Here is a 24,138-nt window from a genome sequence, read left to right as displayed (position 1 = left end):
ACCACTAGCTGTAAGGTGGGCTTCCCAGCTACTCTATATTATAAAACTCCAAGACCCTTTCGTCGGGGATTTCCCAGCCGTCTAACGTGGCATCGCCGAATAATTTCTACAGATACTTTATTCGTCTATAAGCCACCGTCCTTGCGCTTCGCCTTAATACTAGGCGAAAAGGAGGTAAATCTCTCTCTACGCGGCTCTCTCGGGACTATTTTTCTGTTCGTCATGATTGTGGAGCTAATTAGCCATTGGATACAAGGGATTTAAAGGGTTACAATTGGGTTTTGAATGAGAGAGAAAGGCGAGTTTTTAGTTATTTTGGCGGGGGGAAAGGGTAACACGGAAATTCTCGCGTGGGGAAAAGGGGGAAGGGGGCTTACTGGGATGGTTCAATTATGGGGAAAGGGAGGGGGTGGGTCTTACTGGGGTGGTTCACCTATGGGTAAAAGGGTACACGGAAATTCTCGCATGGGAAAAAGGGCAGGGGCCGCTTACTGCGCGGAAATTATGGCAAGGGAAAAAAGGGGTGTGGGGGCATTTATGGGGTGGTTCGACTATACGGAAACGGTTGTCACGGAAATTCTTGCATGGGAAAAAGGGGTAGGGGGCTTTCTGGGGTGGATTGCCTCGAAACACTCAACTAGCTTAGGGCCCACTTCTAGGCTAGTTAACAATTAAACATCAATTAAATTTCAGTCGTAAGATCAGTAATCCACTGTACAATTTAGCAGTTCAATTCTTATTCGCTTATTTTAAAGAATTATGAAATTATAAAATGGAGCGTTAAATAATTTCATACCCGAATGCTGAATAAATCATCCCAATACGGCGAATTGCTGGTTATAATTTGTGGGCTACTTATCGCTCTTCCCAATCTCGTATTAATGAAACAAACAATTAGTTTGATCTATGAAAACAATGTCGTTATTTTCGTTTGTCCTTTTTTCTTGCTAATTTTAAACTTACTGCTTCCTTATCATTGCGACTGTTAGCCCCGAGTGCTTGGCATAAGCGTTTAATGCTATTTTTTTTGCGATTTATTTTTCAAAGGATATTTGGTCTTTTTCGCGCATTCATCTATCTGTTTATCCATCTGAATGAAAAAACCCAGACATTAATTATGGAACACAAAGGCCATTTCAAATTTACAATTTTCAAAAACTATCGTAAAATAAAAAGAGAAAAGTTGTTAGATTTTAAAATTGCTTATCTAAAAGAACTTTATAGTAATTTTACGTTAATTTACAATTTAAATAAATTCTAACAGATTAATTTTAATAAATTAAACTGTTTTAAATAATGGTGGAATTTTAAAAGTTAGATAAAATCCAACTATTTCGGTAAACGTACGACCGAATTTTCCTTTGAGGCAAACAACAAAATAAATATCCTTCGCTCGAGGTAAAGCTTAAAATTGTATCTATGTTAGGGTAATATCCAATGCAACACCTTAGGCCTCAGTCATTTAGCAACTTTTAATACCATTAATTCAGGTGGCAGGGTTATACCGCGTAGAAGGTTGGTGGCAAGCTTTTCATGGCATTCGAGCCAACAGCTCCCTTCAATAACTATTACCAGGCAGAAGATTGAGCGCAGTCTTTTACAACCTGAGGATAGACACGATTGCTGCGGAACGCACTGCGTTTTTTAACATTTGCTTAACTCGACTAGTCTGACGACCAGTATTTTTGTGCACTCTCAAACTCACTTCAGGCATTTTAGACGTAACGCAATTTACGAACCGTTTAACTTCCTTAATGCCTTTATCTTTCCCTAAAAACGAATCAAAAAGTGAGTATTAATGTCGATTCAAAGTGCCGTAAAATAATTTCGACCTTTTTTGTTTAAAATTAAACGTTCTTTTAATAATCGTTAAGCAAATTTTTTCAGTTGACGAAGAGAAAACTGACATTTCCCGCTTTGAATAAGATCGTTCAGCGTGTACGCGTTCATTTCTGTCATCCGTTCCGTTTTTATCTCTCCGAGGGGACTATGTACCCTAGGAGGGGTTTTACAATAACCGAGTCTGTGAGTGGGGTGTGTGTCTGGGCTGCGAACACGTACGCGTTTTCGGGGCAAAGTTTAATCGCTGCGTACGCAGTTTCTTAGAATTAGGGAAAAGCTTATTGAAAAAAAGCCCGCTTTTGGTCATTGCGTGTATAAACTTTTTCACTTTGTGTCAGTATTGGTCGGGATTCGAACTCGAGCCCTTTCTGCACGACATGTAAGCGTTCTACCACAGAACCACGGAGATATATATTTTAGAGTGCCAACTTGTTCAAACATTAAGTCTCTCGCGAAAAATTCATTTCTATTATATTTGTCAGTGTACTAATTCAAACAGAAGAATGAATTTTGATAAACTAATTCTTGAACTATAATTAATATTTCAATCCTAAACTTTTTCTGACACGTGGCAAATTGTGTTTCCTTAAAATCTTGTCTATTACGCGTTAAAAAATTATATTCTAAATATATGTATAGTGTGTCAGAATTTATAGCCCGGTGTACCTAGTAACAGAGACCAAACCACTGGAGGTCTATCATCGTAGTGCCCTACGCCAGCGTTCACCGAGCCAGGACAGGTGACAAATCCAGCATGGGTGGTAGTACCCTACTACTGATGGTCGCACCTTTGACGCAAAGCCACTCAACCCAGCAGAAGGTGCAGCGATGGGTGGACCAATTCCTACTTCGCACACAGCAGTGGGAGTTAGAGTGGATGCTTTAGCAACTCCAGCCGAAACCCTACCTACCGAGGTAAAGACTCAAACCCTTTGGAGAGGGCTCCTAAAGGGGAACGACGAGCACACAGCAACCCAAGTAACCCGGCACAGCTGGCACCGGAGATCCCGGTGTGACTCCTAAAGGCCGGGAAACAGGACCGCCGTGCCCTCATACGGAGGCCCGCCGCCCCACAGCAGGCTACCCAATCCGCCGAGGCAGCCAGTTTGCAAGGACCCTCTCCGTTAGCCTGAGCCGAAGCTCGGTATCAAGCCCAAACCTGACCGAAGTCGGAGGGGGAGATAGGACCATTTGATCGGAGCTAACATCTCCCAGTGCGCCACCGCCCTTATGGGTTACAAGAGCCAGACCCCGACTCCCCGGTAAAGCCACCAGTTATTGCACACTCCGACCCGTTAAGGGCCTATATATATGTATAGGTGTATAAATCAGAAAACGTGCTAAGAAAACTGAATTTTAACTTACCACAATTTGCTTTATACATAACTTTAATAAATCCCATTGCGGCTTCCTTCATAAAAGCTGACGTTAAATACAAATTAATAAATAAATTACTCATTAAGAAAGATGAAACGGACATGCATATGAAAACCCCATACACACCCCCAATAATAATAGGCATTTCCATAAAAAAAGATAAATAAAAACCAGTTTAGTAACCGTAACTCATTCGTCACGAAATACGTAGAAGTTCAGTTCAGTTTATGCTTAAAAACAGGGTGCCTCGTCGAATTTACTCTTATGTCCTGTGATTTTCGTAGTAAAACGTCATCGACACGCCATCCGGACGCAGCAGCAACATCGTAACAAGAAGACCAGAGTTACTTTATAGAAACTAGTGTTGTTAATTTTCCGGAAAAATAAAATGCGGAAAATTTTCCAGAAAAGTTTTGTAGCGAGTTAATTAATTTTGCGCTGACCACGATCTGATCATTAAATTTTATTAAACTAAATTTTATTAAATTAAATTTTATTAAATTAAATTTTATTCAATTAAAGTTTATTCAATTAAAGTTTATTCAATTAATTTTTATTCAATTAAATTTTATTCAATTAAATTTTATTAAATTAAATTTTATTAAATTAAATTTTATTAAATTAAATTTTATTAAAATAAATTTTATTGAATTAAATTTTATTAAATATAAATTTCATTAAATTAAATTATTTATTAAATTAAATTATTTATTTAATTAAATTATTTATTAAATTAAATTATTTATTTAATTAAATTATTTATTAAATTAAATTATTTATAAATAATTCATTAAATTAAATTATTTATTAAATTAAATTATTTATTTAATTAAATTATTTATTAAATTAAATTATTTATAAATAATTCATTAAATTAAATAATTCATTAAATTAAATAATTCACTAAGTTAAATAATTCACTAAATTAAATTATTTATAAAATTAATTAATCAAATAAAAAAGATTTAAAGAAAAATGTTACTAGATGATGAGAAATAACTTTTGGAATTCATTTAACTAAAAATAAAAATCATATTAAAATTTCAAGAAGTGCATTTTAGTCAGTTTAATCACAATTTAATAACTTTAGGTCAAACAATCAAAGTATTGGTTTTCTTTAGATACCTTTTAAACCTATGCCAGCACTTTTCATCATTGGTATTTTAATGTGCAAAAATACACTTGTAATTTCTTCGCTACTTGTTTTGGTCAATACATTGTGGAAATCAAGGCGCGTTTCTGCAGTGGACTACAAGACACCATCTAGAACATTCTGAATTCCGTCAACAAATTTGCTTTGACTTAAGTCGTAGTGGCGCAGATCAGCGTTGAAGCACCTCGTTAAATTTGCCTGTGATTAAGGAAATTAGTTACTTATTTTGATCATCACAATCAACAACATTTACAGCCAGGAGGGCCCCCAACAGCATGACGAATTTCACCATTTCTACGCGAAGGAAGTTGTATCAATACAAAATATAATCTAGAAATGGAAAGAATTTCATAAAGAACGAACTTAAAGCACAAATTATCCTCTCAAACACCGTTCGCTGTTTCAAAACTAAAAAGTCAATACATCATATCAATAATTTAATTTGTTTTTCCAACTTTAAGTTCTAACCGGCATAGAATTATAGAGTAGAAGGTTTCCAAGGCCGAACTCACGAAAATGTCAAAAACTTCGTCATACATTATGATTAAAACCTATACTACGGTAACCACTGATACAGTGTCTTTATTAGACCATGTTAACTCTAATTGCCAAAGAAACCAAAATTTTATCTGATTGGGATAATTTCGATTATTATCAAAATCATAACGCTCCACTTTTACGTAGAAATATTTCGAATTCAAATGTAAATAAATTTATCGACTAAATAAGCAAAATAGAGGAGTTGAGCAAGCTCTAAGCCAATGAAGATGTAATATTTTCCTTTAAGTCCAGAATTTATGTATACAGGAAGATTTAGTTTATTTTTCTGTACATTCAATCGGTTTGTATTCCTGAATTTCTGTACTTCTTGTTATAGAATTGATTCCATTGATGAAGAATGTTTTGATGAAATGCAGGGATTGAAATTCTGTATAGCAGAGTAAATAGGACAATGAAGTATATATGATTAATCCTTTTTTAGTGAATACTAGAATACTAGATTTAAAAGTACCGAATGTGTTATCAATCCATTAAATCCAGTGTAGATGGTTTAAATAAGATATTTTGATACGAATTAATGGTACCCTCTAAAGATTTCTTCAAATTATTGTACGGCCACCATTGCTTTGTTTCACTTAAAAATTAAATTGGGGTTAATTTTCATGTTTTCCGTCATCACTTTGTCTTCAATAACTTTGCAACTACAAATCCAATTTGAAAAATCAAACCATATTTGGTTTCCGAATATTATGACGATTCGAACACGTGTAGACACGACCAATTATATTTATTTTTCATGACGTCATTTTGGATTGGTTTGGCTATTACCGGCTTTTCTCGCGCCCTGATGGGGGTAGGGCATTGATTTTCAAAGCATATCATTTTCGTGAGGGTATTCTTTCATAGAAGCCCTCATTCGGCTCTCTACCTAAAATATAAATAAAATGGCTGCCAAGAGAAAATCGCCAGAAACTTTTGATCGGGACTGTACATTCATTAATGAGCTCTAAAAGATCAATCACATCAGCTTGGACTACTCTAAATAGGATATCAGATATATTAAAATTAATTTGGATGTTAATTGGTCAGAAAGTAGGTCAATATCAAATTGTTGGGTTTGTTTCTTTGTGGCTAAACTTGTCCATGAAGTGCTGGAAATGTTTTGTGAAGCATCTGATGTGGTAGGTAAAGAAGGGAAATTTTCTTCACGTTTGGTATATGGTGGAGATTTTTTTTGAAGAACAAAATTTTTCTATTGCTGCTCTGTGAGTGATTCTGTCTCTTTCTTGTATATGGAGAATTTGCAATGCAATTTTTTAAATTAACAGTTTTTTGGTTGTATTGGTATGGCAATTTTCATTTTTGATGGATCTGTACAATTCTCTATCGTATCATGTATTTTACCACAGTTGACACAGATGGGCCTTTCTGTTGGGCATTGATTGGAAAAGTGACCCAGTCGTTGACATTTTTTCCATTGTACTGGTTGTCTGAGACGACAGCCAATAGAAAATCTGCATTAGTTGTAGTTTTGATATTAATCTCGACAGGGGAACTGGTTAATATGCCCCGCATTACTTTGTACCCGGTCACCACGCTGTGTAGACTAACATATTATTACTATTTATATGATTAGGGAAGAGCTTTATTTTAGATTCAATTGGATTTTTGACTACGTTACTTAAATTTAATTATCAATTCAGGATTTACTACCTTAAAAAATGCTCCACGCAGTGGTTTGTCAGTACATCATGGGATTGGCGTTCCAGCAGCTGTAGTTGGCATGGACTATACTGGACCAGTTGGCATTATTTTAATCAATCACGGGAAAGACGATTATAAAATTTCAAGGGCTGATAAAGTAGCGCAACTGATTTGTGAGAAGATTATCTATCCATCAGCCGTAATATGTAAAGTAAGTTTAACTACCCTCCTAACTAAATTAAATATCCACATTATCTTATACCCTATTTTGTTACTCAACAGAAACTAAAAGAAACTGTAAAAAGATGTCATGGTTTTAGCGACTAACACATATCAATGTTCAATTGTAATCTAATTTTAATACATTGTATGTTTCTTTAAATGTTTTTATTTTTCTGAAAATATTTTGTTTAGTGATTTACCTTTAGGGAAATGGTAATTTATTGGTAATGAACCTTATCATTTTCTACCCTTTCTTATCGCGCATGATAAAAATAAGATTTAAAATAATCCCACTTATGTTAAGGCCCAAGGAAAATATTTGACACAAAGTACACGTAACCTTTCTTAGTACCAAAATTTCACGATATGGGTAACCATATTCAAGTTAAAACGCTCGGTTTTTTTTGTTTTAATCTCGATAAGCTATAACCTTTGATCGTATGTAGAAACACTTTAGGGAAACTCCAGTCGAATTGAGTGTCGTTGAGCAATGCCTCTAACTAACGTAAAATTAATATATCTCGAATCTTGAAAATTAGGGGAAACTCGACTAGAAACCTTCCGTCGCCAACCACACGTCACCAAAGAACAAATTGCAGCCGCCGGATTTTACTAAACCTATACAACGTAGGGATGATGTACGATGATTCAAGTGCCACGGCGTCTTACATGATTGGGAATCATGACTGTCCATCGAGGGATAATTCACCTCCTGAAAAGTACCCGTCACAAGAATGTGACATTCCAGCACCGCCAAGGGCTACTGTTGTTGTACGCGACTGCATCTCACTTGTCAGACGCTACTACAAATACGTGAGGTAGAACTTTTCATAATTAATAGAAGTCGTACTTGCAAAAGATTGTTTGAACCCTTTAATTGAAATTGTTTATATCCCTTACGAAGATCGAATTAAATACTATTATATTGATAAACCACGATTTAAGTGGGATAAATGTTAAATTATTTTTGTTTATTTATTTTTTAATTGTTTCTGCCTTCGAATAATCTGGATCGCATTTCTGTAAAAACATAAAATAATAATGTTTAATGTTGTAACATCTTATAATATCAACAGATAACTATGAAACAAACTTAAAAAATACCATGGTTTAATTTAAGTTTATAAAAAATTGTCAAATAAATAAATGTTTATCCAATAAATTGATTTGTCGAACTATATGTTTTGTATTCGGTTTTATAACTTTTCATTTAAATATTTGCAACTTTGGGTAAAAAAGGAGATAACCAAAAAAGGTACAGAAATATTTACGGCAGCGTCGTCAGAAACCGGATCATTCATCAAAATGTTAGTTTCACATCGAAATATATTTCCAGCGGAGCCATCGCGCGAGCCAAAGTGTTTGTGTGGTGGTGGTCGTTACCTTCCCTTAATCTCAATCTGAATCAGTGCCGTTGCTGTTCCAAATGGCTTTACTCAAACTTATGAATTGCAATTAAACCAATTCTTCAATTAAATCTAGTTTGAAGCTCTTTAAATGTGTGGAACTTGTACGGACCACGTAAGTGTTTAATTTGAAGTGAAAATGATTTTAGCGACCCTATTGGAAAACGATTTAAGTCTCCACAAAAATAGAATGTCTGCACGGTGACTTCCTTCGGGCCCGGGCCCTCATTTTTTATTCAAACGTTTATATAGTTTAAAATAAAGCGGAAAAATTAACGATTCTAAATCTTAATAATTTAATTTTCTAAAAAGCTGTCTAATCTAATTTATCCGGCAGTAAAAATAAATCAATAAATTTCTTGTTTCGCATTAAACATTAGATTTCGGTAAAAGCAATGTTACGGGAAATATGATCGAGCCCGTTTCTTTCGCCGTTTAAACACACAGTTTCAACTGTCATATATGCTGCAGGCTTTCGGGGCTTGGCACTCTGACGGCTTTGGCCCCGCCTACGAGATAAAAAAAATCGCCTTTGCGCGCGCTCCCCTCTCACGTTGTTGTTTGATAAGTTAACATAGTGACGTAAAAAAACCGTCAGCCACATTGAGACGTATTCGAATTTATCTCCTTACATGCCAATGTTTGTTCTTGAAACATTTACCCGAACAAGCTCGAGCAACTATTTTAAAATACGTGATACTAAAACATGAATCGCGAGGCGCAATACATCAACGAGGGTAAATTTCCTTTTATCAAGTATTAAAAATGCCGGGACGGTGAAATATCTTTATTATAAAACTCCAAGACCCTTTCGTCGGGGATTTCCCCAGCCGTCTAACGTGGCATCGCCGAATAATTTCTACTGATACTTTATTCGTCTATAAGCCGCCGACTTGCGCTTGATCGCCTTAATACTAGGTCACGTTGGCCCGAGGCGAAAAGGAGGTAAATCTATCCCTACGCGGCTCTCTCGGGACGTATTTTTCTGTTCGTCATGAATGTGGAGCTAATCAGCCATTGAATACAAGGGATTTAAAGGGTTACAAGGGGGTTTGGAACGAGAGAGAAAGGCGAGTTTTGAGCTATTTTGCGGGGGGAAAGGGTACCACGGAAGTTCTCGCATTGAAAAAGGGCGAGGGGCGGGCCTTACTGGAGTGGTTCACCTATGGGGGAAAATGTACCACGGAAATTCTCGCATGGGGAAAAGGGGAGGAGGGGGTTGAATACTGGGATGGTTCGCTTACGGGTAAAAGGATGGGGTAGGCGTTTCTGAGGTGGTTCGACTATGAGGAAAAATGGTACCACGGAAATTCTCGCATGCGAAAATAGGGGGAGGTGGCAGGTCTAACTGCGGTGGTTCGACTATGGAGGAAAGGGTACCATGGAAGTACTCGCATGAGGAAAAGGAGGAGGGGGGCTTACTAGGATGGTTCACCTATGGAGAAAAGGGTGACGCGGAAATTCTCGCATGGGAAAAAGAGGGAGGATGTGGGCCTTACTGCGGTGGTTCGACTATGTGGAAAAGGGTACCACGGAAATTATCGCTTGCGAAAAAGGGGAGGTTGCGGGCTTTACTGTGATGGTTCGACAATGGGGAAATGGTTAACACGAAAATACTCGCATAGGAAAAAAGGGGAGGGAGTACAACGGAAGTTCTCTCTGGGGAAAAGGGAAAGGGGGGCTTACTGTGATGGTTCAATTATGGGGAAAGGGAGGGGGCGGCCTTACTGGAGTGGTTCAAAAAATGGAGGAGGGGGTGCCATACTCAGGGTTTGGAATTGGGGCGACAGAGAAAGGTGAGTTGAGTGATTTTTGCCGGGGGAAAGGGTACCGTCAAATTCTTGAATGGGAAAAAGGGGGAGGGATTACAACGGAAATTCTTGCATGGGAAAAAGGGGGAGAGTTGGCTTACTGCGGTTGTTTGACTATGGGGTAAAGGGTGCGACAGAAGTACTCGTATGGGTAAAAGGGAGAAGGGGGCCTCACTTGGGTGGTTCAACTTTGGGGGAAAGGGTGCGATGGAAATTCACGCATGGAAAAAAGGGGGAGGGTGGGCTTTTCTGGGGTTATTCACCTATGGGGACAACGGTGCCAGGGAAATTCTCGCGTGGGAAAAAGGTGTAGGGGGACTTTCTGCGGTGGATTGTCTTGAAACACTCAACTATCTGAGGGCCCGCTTCTCGGCTAGTTTGCAATTAAACATCAATTAAATTTCAGTCGTAAGATCAGTAATGCGCTGTACCATTTCGCGGTTTTAATTCTAAATCGCTTATTTTTAAGAATTATGAAATAAACTCTTACCCGAATGATGAATAAAGTAGGCCAAAACGGCGACTCGCCGGTTATCACTTCTTCGCTATCAAACGCTCTTCCTAATCTCGTATTAATGAATCAACTAAATAGCTTGATCTATGAAAACAATGTCGTTATTTTAGTTTTGTCCATTTTCCTGCTAATTTTAAACTTACTGCTTCCTTATCATTGCGACTGTTAGCCCCGAGTGATTGGCATAAGCCTTTAATGATATCTTTTTTTGCGATTTATTTTTCAAAGGATATTTGGTCTTTTTCACGCATTCATCTATCTGTTTATCCATCTGAATGAAAAAAAAACCCCAGACATTAATAATGGAACACAAAGGCCATTTAAAATTTACATTTTTCAAAAACTATCGTAAGATAAAAGAGAAAAGCTGTTAGATTTTAAAATTGCTTATCTAAAAGAACTTTATAGTAATTTTACGTTAATTTACAATTTAAATAAATTCTAACAGATTAATTTTAATAAATTAAACCGTTTTAAATAATGATGGTATTTTAAAAGTTAGATAAAATCCAACTAAACGTACAACATATTTATCCTTTGAAACAAAACAAATGTCCCTCACTCGAGATAAAGCTTAAAATTGTATCGATGTTAGGGTAATATCCAATGCAACACCTTAGGCCTATGTCCTTTAGCGACTTTTAATACCATTAATTCAGGTGGCAGGGTTATACCGCGTAAGAGGTTGGTGGCAAGCTTTTCATGGCAGTCGAGCCAACAGCTCCCTTCAATAACTATTACCAGGCAGAAGATTGAGCGCAGTCTTTTACAACCTGAGGATAGACACGATTGCTGCGGAACGCACTGCGTTTTTTAACATTTGCTTAACTCAACCGGTCTGCAACGAGTATTTTTCCGCACTCTCAAACTCACTTCAGGCATTTTAGACGAAACGCAATTTACGAACCGTTTAACTTCCTTAATGCTTTTATCTTTCCCTAAAAACGAAACAAAAAGTGAATATTAATGTCGATTCAAAGTGCCGTAAAATAATTTACACCTTTTTTGTTAAAAATTAAACGTTCTTTAAATAATCGTTAAGCAAATGTTTTCAGTTGACGAACTGAAAACAGACATTTCCCGCTTTGATTAAGATCGTTCAGCGTGTACCCTAGGAGGGGTTTTACAATCAAGGTGTCTGTCTGTCTGTCTGTCTGTCCGGACTGCGAACGCGTACGCATTTTCGGGACGAAGTGTAATCACTGCGTAAGTAGTTTTTTGGAATTGGGGAAAAGGTGTTTCCAAAAGAGTCCTCCTTTTTTCAATGGGTGTAGTATAATCGTTTTTTGCAAATTGTGATTGTACGTGACGAATATATGACGTTTCCGACGGACCGAACGCGAATTTTACGTTAAACATTTTGGCATACCAACGGCGAGGGGCAGGTCACTTCCTTGATTAACGACGCACCCCTCAAAAGATTAAATCTGATTTAATCGTGATTATTTTGATTAAATTCAATTTAATGACTATTAAGTTGATTACATCATGTTTAATCATGATTAGAAAGTTTAAATCTGATTTAATCATGATTAACGATTAAATCTGATTAAAATGATTAAATCTCTTTAAAATGATTTAATCCGGAAAAAATATATATCATGATTAGTATGATTAAATCGTACTTTAGTTTTAATTTTAGTGATAAATTATCTATTCGACCGATTATATTGATTAAATCGTGATAAAATGATTAAATCTAATTAATAAGATAAGATCATGATAAAATGATTAAATCTAATTAATAAGATAAGATCATGATTGGAATTATTAAATCTTGTCTAAATGATTAAATCTCGTTTAAATGATTAAATATCGTTTAAATGATTAAATCTCGTTTAAATGATTAAATCTCGTTTAAATGATTAAATCTCGTTTAAATGATTAAATCTCGTTTAAATGATTAAATCTCGTTTAAATGATTAAATCTCGTTTAAATGATTAAATCTCGTTTAAATGATTAAATATCGTTTAAATGATTAAATCTCGCTTAAATGATTAAATATCGTTTAAATGATTAAATCTCGTTTAAATGATTAAATCTCGTTTAAATGATTAAATCTCGTTTAAATGATTAATTCTCGTTTAAATGATTAATTCTCGTTTAAATGATTAAATCCTGATTAAAAAGATAAGATCATGATTAGAATGATTAAATCTCGTTTAAGTCAAGAGTAGAATGATTAAATCTCGTTTAAATCGTGATTAGAATGATTAAATCTCGTTTAAATCGTGATTAGAATGATTAAATCTCGTTTAAATCGTGATTAGAATGATTAAATCTCGTTTAAATCGTGATTAGATTTTCTAATCTTGATTACCCAGATTTAATCACGATTACCCTGATTTAATCATTTTACTATGATTAAGACGCACCCAAAATGGAAGTGACCTGCCCCTCGACCAACGGCAGAGTTCCCATCAAATGTTTACGGCATCCGTCTTGTTATAATCAAATTGCGCCGGACGGGATTCGAACCCGATCAACGCTGCATTGAAAATTAGAAATTCAGTTGAATCGGAAGCGTATATAAATTTCACTTTTTTGTAAGATAAGTTTTTTTATTTTGATCAGGTTTTTATTTCATTGAAAAATGGTCGGGAATTAAACCGGGAGCGTGGTTTTAGGACTTTGATATTTTGCCGCTAAACTATTGACCCGTTTTACGTTGTATAATAAATATGTATTATATTAATTGTACTATATTAATCATTGACTTTCTCGTAACTCTTTAATCATCAGTAGACCTTTTTACCTCTCCGAGGCTACTATGTACCCTAGGAGGGGTTTTACAATCACCGTGTCTGTGGGTGGGGTGTGCGTCTGTGGGTCTGGGCTGCGAACACGTACGCGTTTTCGGGGAAAAGTGTAATCGCTGGGTACGCAGTTTCTCAGAATAGCGCGCTCTATAAAATCGGTGTGGTGTGCTTTCCCCCTTTTGAGTTCGGATTAGGTGAAGGTTTGGCCGGTTTTTGGTGGGAGAGAAAAATATTAATCTGGCAAACCCGTAAGAATTTGATAGAAGTCGATTTTTAGGAGCAGCGTAGTTGCTAGCTTAGGCTTAAATAATTTCCGGCTTTCCGCGCCATTTTTATATACTAAAATACTAGTCCGAAATCCACGGGATTAAATAGAAACTTATATCATGAAAATATTCTTAACCCCAAACATACTTCAACACCTAGGGTCCCTCCTACAACTCCTAAAAGGTACTTGTCTAAAATATTCATATCAAGACAGGACATAAGCCGAATTCTCTTATACCAAAGAATAACAAGAGTTGTTAGCCCTTCTGAAAAATTTGGCCGGTTTTGGGCTGATTTTATAGAACGCTCCATTAGGGAAAGGCTTATTCCAAAATATCCCTCTTTTGGTCATTGCGTGAAAAATTCATTTCTATTATATTTGTCAGGGTACTTATGCAAACAGAAGAATGAATTTTGATAAACTAATTCTTGAACTAGGAAATTAGAATTAATATTCCCGTTATAGCTCGGTGTATCTAGTAACAGAGACCATACCACCGGAGGTCTATCATCATAGTGTCCTACGCCAGCGTCCACCTAGCCCGAACAGGTGACAAATCCAGCATGGGAAGCAGAACCCTACTACTAATGGTCGCACCTTAGACGTAAGCCACTCAGCCCAGCAGAAGGTTCAGCAATTGGCGGATGAATTCCCACTTCGCACACAGCTGTGGGATTAAGAGTGGATGCTGTAGCAACTCCAGCTGACACTCTACCTACGTAGGTAAGGAGTCAAACCCTTTGGAGAGAGCTCCTAAAGGGGAACGATGGGCACACAGCAGCCCAAGTAACCCGGCACAGATGGGACCAGAGATCCCGGTGTGACCCCAAAAGGCCGGGAAACAGGACCACCATGCTCTTATACGGAGGCCCGCCACCCCACAGCAGGGTAACCAATTCGCCGAGGCGGCCAGTTTGCACAGACCCTCTCAGTTAGCCTGAGCCGAAGCTCGGTATCCAGCATAAACCTGACTGACGTCGGAGGTGGAGATAGGACCATTTGATCAGAGCTAACATCTCCAAGTGCGCCGGTAAAGCCGCCAGTTATTGCACACTCTAAGGGCCCATATATATATGTATAGGTGTATAAATAAGATAATGTGCTAAGAAAACGGAATTTTAATTTACCACAATTTGCGTCATAGCTAGCATGAATAAATGCCATTGCGGCTTCAAATATAAAAGCTGACGGTAATTAAAAATTCATAAATAAATTACTCATGGTTTTTTTAGAAAGATGAAACGGACATGCATATGGAAACCCCATACACACCCCCAAATTCGTCGGAGTGTGCGATAACTGGTGGATTAACCGGGAAGTCCGGGTCCGGCTCTTGTAACCCATACGGGCGGTGGCGCACTGGGAGATGTGAGCTCTGTCCAAATGGTCCTATCTCCACCTCCGATTGTGGTCCGTTGTGGGCTGCTAACTGGGCTTCGGCCCAGGTTAACGGAGAAGGTCCAGGCCAACTGGCCGCCTCGGCGGATTGGGTAGCCTGCTGTTGGGCTGTGGGCCTCCGTATGAAAGCACGGCGGTCCTGTTTCCCGGCCTTTTGGACTCCCACCGGGATATCCGGTGCCAGCTGTGCCGGGTTACTGGGACTGCTGTGCACTCACCGTTCCCCTTTAGGAGCTCTTTCCAATGGGCTCTCTACCTTCCTAGGTAGGGTGTCGGCCGGCGTTGCCAGAGCATCCTCTCTTATTCCCACTGCTGTGTGCGAAGTGGTAGCTGGTCGATCCATTGCTGCACCTTCTGCTGGGTTGAGTGACTTGCGTCAAAGGTGCGACCATCAGTAGTAAGGTTCTGCTACCCATGCTGGTTTTGTCACCTGTCCGGGCTTGTGGACGCTGGCGTAGGGCATTATGATGATAGACCTCCGGTGGTGTGGTTTGAATCTTACCGGTACACCGGGCTGTAAATCTGACGCATGGGTCATAAACGGAGCCGATATAGCAGCGAACATGGTCGTCGTTTCCGAAGGTGACAGTTGTGGGACAGTAAGCATTTTGAAAGTGGGAGTAGTTCAGGGAGAATCCGAATTCAATATCAGCGATTGATTGAAAGCGTTTTGGGAATTGGAATATTTAGGGGTAAAAGTAATAGAAATTGGAGAGCACTGTCCAGATGTAGAAAACTTAGCCAACAAGCTAATTAAATTTAATTAAATTATAAGTGTTAATTGTTAATTAATAATAATAGTGTATAAAATGAATAATTTCAATGTGTAATATTTTAGTTTTAGCATTTTTAGTGTATTGTAATAGCAATTTATTAATGTATTTTTCAAGTTTTGTATTTTGTTGTATTGGTAAAATTCCAATATCCGTTCATGGACAATTTAAAAAAACCATAGGCCGTATTGTAAGCACTTTGTAGAAGGCAACGTAGCGGCGTTTTGGAAAATTCCCAAAGTCGCCCTGGTTTTCCCGAGCGCGCTGACCACCATTTTCGCGCCAAAAGGATGACTTGGGTTTCGTGAGCGAAATATACGGCAGATTGAAAGAAGATCTGGGAGCGGATAGTCATGGGACAACAAAATGTCTCAAACATAGGGCAAAAATTTAATAGCCAATCTTTTTAAAAAACGTTAAATAAAATAGTAAACTTTAAAACTTAAAACCTTGTAGTATCATTTTAGAATATTGTTATAATCATAGCACGTAATGCGCGATCGAGTAGGTCATAGTAGTCCCTCAACATTGAAGTATCTTTAATATGATATTCTGAAGATTTGTGGTAGGATATATGATTTAAGAAGGTTTATATTTCTGAAATGTTATTTTTACCAAATTTGCTAAATACTGAGAACTAAATCGTAGACTATTCTTTAGTTTATTTCAATTTTCTTTGTCGTATGAACGGAAATATAAGAAGAAATGAAAATTTTGCGTAGACAATACGTTTATCTTACATTTGTGAATATTGATTAACTAAATCAATTCACTAACCAAAGAAATTCGATCGCAAAATATTAACTTACGAAAAAAAGCGCAGATTTGAAGGAAGAGATGTTCGCTTGAAGATCACTGACGGACGTTGCAACTTGTTGAGCGACTGAACATGTTCGTATTAGGACAAGTAATTTTTATGCTGTTAAAAGATTCTTTCACGCGATGACATCAACCGTTCAATCAGAATATGACATTGCAAGAACTCTAGAAAATCGTCATTTCGCCAACGAATAATTGACTTCGTTATGACATGACTGAACGCAAAATTGAGTGCGAGGTTTTTTTAATTAAATTGAAGAGTTTCGAGCACGCAATTGTCGCTGATGACGATGAAGTTTAGTAAACGTATGGTGGACATCTTGAGGTTCCGTTTAAAGAAATAATTTTAGACGAACAAGGCCTACCTTAATTTAAAAAAGTTTAGTATGCTCAGCAAAAACGAGTAACAGAGAACATTTCTTCAAGACCTGTTGGATTTATATTTATAAATTTATCTCAAGTGCTTTTTTGGAAAGCCTAATGTTTATGTTTTAATTTTAAATAAACTAGTTTCATCCTTAATGTTTTCAAGGGCGCGAAGTTAAGAAAATCAAACTCGTCAGTCCTGGTTGTCAGTTTCATGGGGTAGTTTGAGAAATTCGAGCTTACTTTTCATTAAACTCACAAATTGAACACATCAGACTCTGAAAGCTATGATGAACTGGCTTAAGTTAAATCGGCGGTAAAACCATTTTAATTTGATTTGAATTAGTTTCTAAAATTAAAATAAGATTTTGTTATCTTTTTTAAAGTAGGCTTTTTTAATTGGCATGTCTGAATAGAGGTGGTTGCGGAATATATCGACTACGTGCCAAAGGCGAGATGACATATTCGAATCAACTCCGAACGTAATACGTACACTTAATGGTTATTTTCCAGAACTGTATGCAGCGCTATTGAACAAATGTACGGAAGGGCACACGCAATGAAAATATTTGTGACACGCGTATCCATTTCTCGAATCGTATTATAGAAAAGGTAATCTCTTCTTTCCAAAAAGCAATAAATAATCCTTAACAGATTGCGCTTTATATTCTTCAGTTTTCAATAATTGCGATTAATTTTATATATTTCACTTTGAAAGGCGATGCGTAGATTTCAAGAAGACGATGAATTTTTAAGGGTTCTAAATTTTTTAAATAAACCCTCTCCCGTCTCATAATTCATTCGCAGGAAAAATCATGTGCGAAGCGGATTAACTATGCCAGCTCGGGTCTCATTATTTTGCATTCACGCGTCAACGAGTAAATTAAAAACGAATTAAATGTAAAGGCATGATTCATACTCGAGTCTCAACGGCTACCTCATTTATCTCGACGTTGTAAACCTATGGAGGCTCTATAACGGCTAGACGAATTTCGTTTTCTTATTATACAGCAATGTCTTTCACCCTCTTCTATATAACTTAATTTTAGACTGATTGAACGCTGCTTTTTGAGTAAAATACGGCTGGTAGTTTTGCGAAAATACTAGTGTAGAAATGTTTAAATGTATTTCATATACCTAAAAACATCAATGCACCAAGTTTTCCTAAAATGTCTCAAAAAAATTCAACCAAATTGGTAAGCAATCTCTTCAAATTAGAAATTTTAATTTATTTCATTTGTAGATTTTGTAAAGAAAATGGACCTGCACAGCTGCTCATCGATGTAATTTATAACGAGTTAGGCTATTATTTTTCGCATATTTATCATTAAAAACATTTCTAAAACTTTATTGTATTACTTAAAACTATAAAGGATAACTTTAATCGATTACTTTGAAACAAATGGGTTACTGGCTCTATGTAAAAACTATCTTAATTTGTTTAAAATGTAATAATTAGAATTCAAACGATGATTTCTTCTCTTCTTTGGATTTTAGGCTCTGCCCTCCGACCGGATCTGCATAAAGCAAAGGAACATGACAGAAACCAAAATTGAGGGTCTCTTCTTTGGGTTTTAGGCTCAGCCCTCCGACCGGATCTGCATAAGGCAAAGGAACATGACAGAAACCAAAATTGAGGGTCTCTTCTTTGGGTTTTGGGCTCAGCCCTCCGACCGGGTCTGCATAAGGCAAAGGAACATGACAGAAACCAAAATTGAGGGTCTCTTCTTTGGGTTTTGGGCTCAGCCCTCCGATCAGGTCTGCATATGGCAAAGGACCATAACAGAAACCAAAACTTAGGGTCTCTTCTTTGGGTTTTGGGCTCAGCCCTCCGACCAGGTCTGCATATGGCAAAGGACCATAACAGAAACCAAAATTGAGGGTCTCTTCTTTGGGTTTTGGGCTCAGCCCTCCGACCGGGTCTGCATATGGCAAAGGAACATGACAGAAACCAAAATTGAGGGTCTCTTCTTTGGGTTTTGGGCTCAGCCCTCCGACCGGGTCTGCATAAGGCAAAGGAACATGACAGAAACCAAAATTGAGGGTCTCTTCTTTGGGTTTTGGGCTCAGCCCTCCGACCGGATCTGCATAAGGCAAAGGAACATGACAGAAACCAAAATTGAGGGTCTCTTCTTTGGGTTTTGGGCTCAGCCCTCCGACCGGGTCTGCATAAGGCAAAGGAACATGACAGAAACCAAAATTGAGGGTCTCTTCTTTGGGTTTTGGGCTCAGCCCTCCGACCGGGTCTGCATATGGCAAAGGAACATGACAGAAACCAAAATTGAGGGTCTCTTCTTTGGGTTTTGGGCTCAGCCCTCCGACCGGATCTGCATATGGCAAAGGACCATAACAGAAACCAAAACTTAGGGTCTCTTCTTTGGGTTTTGGGCTCAGCCCTCCGACCGGATCTGCATATGGCAAAGGACCATAACAGAAACCAAAACTTAGGGTCTCTTCTTTGGGTTTTGGGCTCAGCCCTCCGACCAGGTCTGCATATGGCAAAAGACCATAACAGAAACTAAAATTGAGGGTCTCTTCTTTGGGTTTTGGGCTCAGCCCTCCGACCGGGTCTGCATATGGCAAAGGAACATGACAGAAACCAAAATTGAGGGTCTCTTCTTTGGGTTTTGGGCTCAGCCCTCCGATCAGGTCTGCATATGGCAAAGGACCATAACAGAAACCAAAACTTAGGGTCTCTTCTTTGGGTTTTGGGCTCAGACCTCCGACCAGGTCTGCATATGGCAAAGGACCATAACAGAAACTAAAACTTAGGGTCTCTTCTTTGGGTTTTGGGCTCAGCCCTCCGACCAGGTCTGCATATGGCAAAGGACCATAACAGAAACCAAAATTGAGGGTCTCTTCTTTGGGTTTTGGGCTCAGCCCTCCGACCGGGTCTGCATATGGCAAAGGAACATGACAGAAACCAAAATTGAGGGTCTCTTCTTTGGGTTTTGGGCTCAGCCCTCCGATCAGGTCTGCATATGGCAAAGGACCATAACAGAAACCAAAACTTAGGGTCTCTTCTTTGGGTTTTGGGCTCAGCCCTCCGACCAGGTCTGCATATGGCAAAGGACCATAACAGAAACCAAAATTGAGGGTCTCTTCTTTGGGTTTTGGGCTCAGCCCTCCGACCGGGTCTGCATATGGCAAAGGAACATGACAGAAACCAAAATTGAGGGTCTCTTCTTTGGGTTTTGGGCTCAGCCCTCCGACCGGGTCTGCATATGGCAAAGGAACATGACAGAAACCAAAATTGAGGGTCTCTTCTTTGGGTTTTGGGCTCAGCCCTCCGATCAGGTCTGCATATGGCAAAGGACCATAACAGAAACCAAAACTTAGGGTCTCTTCTTTGGGTTTTGGGCTCAGCCCTCCGACCAGGTCTGCATATGGCAAAGGACCATAACAGAAACCAAAACTTAGGGTCTCTTCTTTGGGTTTTGGGCTCAGCCCTCCGACCAGGTCTGCATATGGCAAAGGACCATAACATAAACCAAAATTGAGGGTCTCTTCTTTGGGTTTTGGGCTCAGCCCTCCGACCGGGTCTGCATATGGCAAAGGAACATGACAGAAACCAAAATTGAGGGTCTCTTCTTTGGGTTTTGGGCTCAGCCCTCCGATCAGGTCTGCATATGGCAAAGGACCATAACAGAAACCAAAACTTAGGGTCTCTTCTTTGGGTTTTGGGCTCAGCCCTCCGACCAGGTCTGCATATGGCAAAGGACCATAACAGAAACCAAAATTGAGGGTCTCTTCTTTGGGTTTTGGGCTCAGCCCTCCGACCGGGTCTGCATATGGCAAAGGAACATGACAGAAACCAAAATTGAGGGTCTCTTCTTTGGGTTTTGGGCTCAGCCCTCCGACCAGGTCTGCATATGGCAAAGGACCATAACAGAAACCAAAATTGAGGGTCTCTTCTTTGGGTTTTGGGCTCAGCCCTCCGACCGGGTCTGCCTATGGCAAAGGACCATGACAGAAACCAAAACTGAGGGTCTCATCTTTGGGATTTGGGCTCCGCCCTCCGACCGGGTCTGCATAAGGCAAATGACCATGACTAAAACCAAAATTTAGGTCATTAGGACGTAGGTTCAGGATCGTTTCTATATTGAACAATCACTTCGAATTTATAAAGTAAAATTATAATACAAATAGTAAAACATTTCGACATTTGATATTTTCGATATTAATATTTTTTAAATAAAAAATACAAAGTAATGTATATAAAAGCAATAATTATAAATTAAAATTTTCATTCCCAAATAACATAATTTGTTCTTCTATATCTCATTTTAAAGGATACAACTGTATTAAAAACCGAAAGGTATGCGAACTCGTTCGGAATTTATTATTCTTGAACTGATTTAGAAACATTTACAATTGAAACGTAGAATTATTTTATTTTGAACTTTGGAGGGCCAGAAAAAAGTGTTTTTGTTTTTTCCGTGTGAAGCCATATTTGTTTTCCTGAACCAAATCTTTTAACTATACCTATAAACATTTGTTAGTCCTGTGTAAAAGGTACTCATTTAAATTATTTTGTTTTCGTCTCTGCTTCAAAAGAAATCGGGTTTTAGTAGTAAAGATCTTATGACGACAATCAGAAGTTCTCACGTTCTTGTCACAGACGTCTGGTTTAAAATAAGAGACATTTGAAAACTACCTGGAGGAATAAATAATTTTATATAGGTCAAGATATTTTAGACACCTTGAAATTGACCGATACAATTCAATCCATTGCTCATGAAACACAAAGTTCGATTTTCATTGCAGCTCAATGCCTTTGTGATAGAGCTAGTGATTTTCGAGATAAAGCTTTATGTTACAGTTGCGCAACGTGTGCGTAGCTTGGTATTGGAACAAGGTTAAACCATGGACTAAAAAAACGTAATTTAAATTATTCGTTAATTTAAATTATTCGTTAATTTAAATTATTCGTTAATTTCAATTATTCGTTAATTTCAATTATTCGTTAATTTAAATTATTCGTTAATTTAAATTATTCGTTAATTTAAATTATTCGTTAATTTAAATTATTCGTTAATTTCAATTGTTCGTTAATTTCAATTATTCGTTAATTTCAATTATTCGTTTATTTAAATTATTCCTTAATTTCAATTATTCGTTTTTTTAAATTATACGATAAATTACATTATTTATTAAATTAAAAATTCATTAAATTAAATTATTTATTAAATTAAAAAATTCATTAAATTAAATTATTTATTAAATTAAAAAATTCATTAAATTAAATTCTTTATTAAATTAAAAAATTCATTAAATTAAATTCTTTATTAAATTAAAAAATTCATTAAATTAAATTCTTTATTAAATTAAAAAATTCATTAAATTAAATTCTTTATTAAATTAAAAAATTCATTAAATTAAATTCTTTATTAAATTAAAAAATTCATTAAATTAAATTCTTTATTAAATTAAAAAATTCATTAAATTAAATTCTTTATTAAATTAAAAAATTCATTAAATTAAATTCTTTATTAAATTAAAAAATTCATTAAATTAAATTATTTATTAAATTAAAAAATTCATTAAATTAAATTATTTATTAAATTAAAAAATTCATTAAATTAAATTATTTATTAAATTAATTAATCAAATAAATAAAAAATTATTAAAGAAAAATGGTACTCTATGATGAGAAACCACTTTTGCAATTTTAGTCAGTTTAATTAAAATCTAATAACTTTAGGTCAAACCATCAAAGTATTGGTTTTCTTAAGATCCCTTTTAAACCTATACGCGCAGTTTTATTCATTGGTATTTGATTGGGCAAATATACACTTGTAATTTCTTCGCTACTTGTTTGGTCAATACATTGTGGAAATCAAGGCGCGCTTCTGCAGTGGACAACAAGACACCATCTAGAACATTCTGAATTCCGCCAACAAATTTGCTTTGACTTAAGTCGTAGTGGCGCAGATCAGCGTTGAAGCGACTCGGTAAATTTTCGTGCGAATAAGGAAATTAGTTACTTACTAATATCATCACAATCAACAACATTTACAGCGAGGAGGGCCCCCAACAGCATGACGAATTTCACCATTTCTAAGCGAAGGAAGTGGTTTCGATACAATTAAGTTATAATCTAGAATTGGAAAGAAATTCATAAAGAACGAACTTAAAGTGCAAATTATCAGCTCAAACACCGTTCGCTGTTTCAAAACTAACAAGTTAATACATCATATCAATAATTTAATTTGTATTTCGAACTTTAAGTTCTAACCGGCATAGAATTATATAGTAGGTTTCCAAGGCCGAACTCTCGAAAATGTCAAAACCTTCGTCATACTTGATGATTGGAACCTATACAACGGTAACTGATACAGCGTCCTTATTAGACCATGTTACTCCAATTGCCAAAGAAACCAGCATCTTCTCTGATTGGGATAATTTCGGTTATTATCAAAATCATAACGCTCCACTTTTATGTAGAAATATTTCCAATTCAAATGTAAATAAATTTATCGACTAAATAAGTAAAATAGAGGAGTTGAGCAAGCTCTAAACCGATTATATAAAAAGATAATTAACAATCTGGACGAAAGAAAGAACTTATTAGGAGTTTCTCTAGATCTCAGAAAGGCATTTGATCCGCTCCGACATGATGTACTTCTCAAAAATCTTCATATTCTCGGTATCCGAGGTAAGTCACAAGACAGAATCAGCTCGTATCTAATCCTACGTACATGTAGTTGTAAAACTAAGGTAAACAACTGATCATCTGACTCAAATTATACGAAATGCGTTGTCCCACAGGGTTCGATTTTATCCCCTCTATTGTTTAACCTCTTCGTAAACTATTTATTCAATTCTGATGATAACGATTCTCTAACCTTATACGCTGACGGCTCTCTCTTAGATAACGATGTTAACTTTAATTTTCCAGTTCAAAAAATTAACTTAACTCTAAAAAAATAAACCGTATACATGATCTTCGCCAATAAAGACAAGAAAAAACCTCAAAACCTAAATGTCTGTATTAATAATAATCAAATAACTCGAGTTAAATACGTGTAAATAATTAAAACCTCACTTGAAATGTTCATACAGGGTGTTAACTAAAAAACGATACAGAGCCAATTACTCAAAATATATTTTATGTAAGAATTTGATATTTGCAGGTTACGTAGAGGGTGTAGGGGGACAAATGACAATGAAAATTTCAATGACCTTGAACCAAGTCTTCACCTAATGTTTTGGATTTCGAGT

General features: G+C 36.9%; 1 long non-coding RNA gene across 1 annotated transcript; it reads right to left on the bottom strand.

Annotated features, from left to right (window-relative positions):
- Nucleotides 1-1,018: 1,018 nt before the first annotated feature.
- Nucleotides 1,019-23,016, bottom strand: LOC149966201 (uncharacterized). The gene is made up of 4 exons (XR_016478810.1): nt 22,906-23,016; nt 3,208-3,264; nt 1,706-1,770; nt 1,019-1,090 (listed from the first exon to the last, which is right to left on the bottom strand). It is a non-coding gene; the product is annotated as an uncharacterized LOC149966201 (long non-coding RNA).
- Nucleotides 23,017-24,138: the final 1,122 nt, after the last annotated feature.

The sequence above is a fragment of the Leiobunum rupestre genome, chromosome 1 (assembly GCF_980474605.1).
Source record: "Leiobunum rupestre chromosome 1, qqLeiRupe1.1.hap1, whole genome shotgun sequence".
NCBI lineage: Eukaryota > Metazoa > Arthropoda > Arachnida > Opiliones > Sclerosomatidae > Leiobunum > Leiobunum rupestre.
Note: the sequence above shows the minus strand (reverse complement) of the source record. Positions and strands in the feature narration are given on the sequence as shown.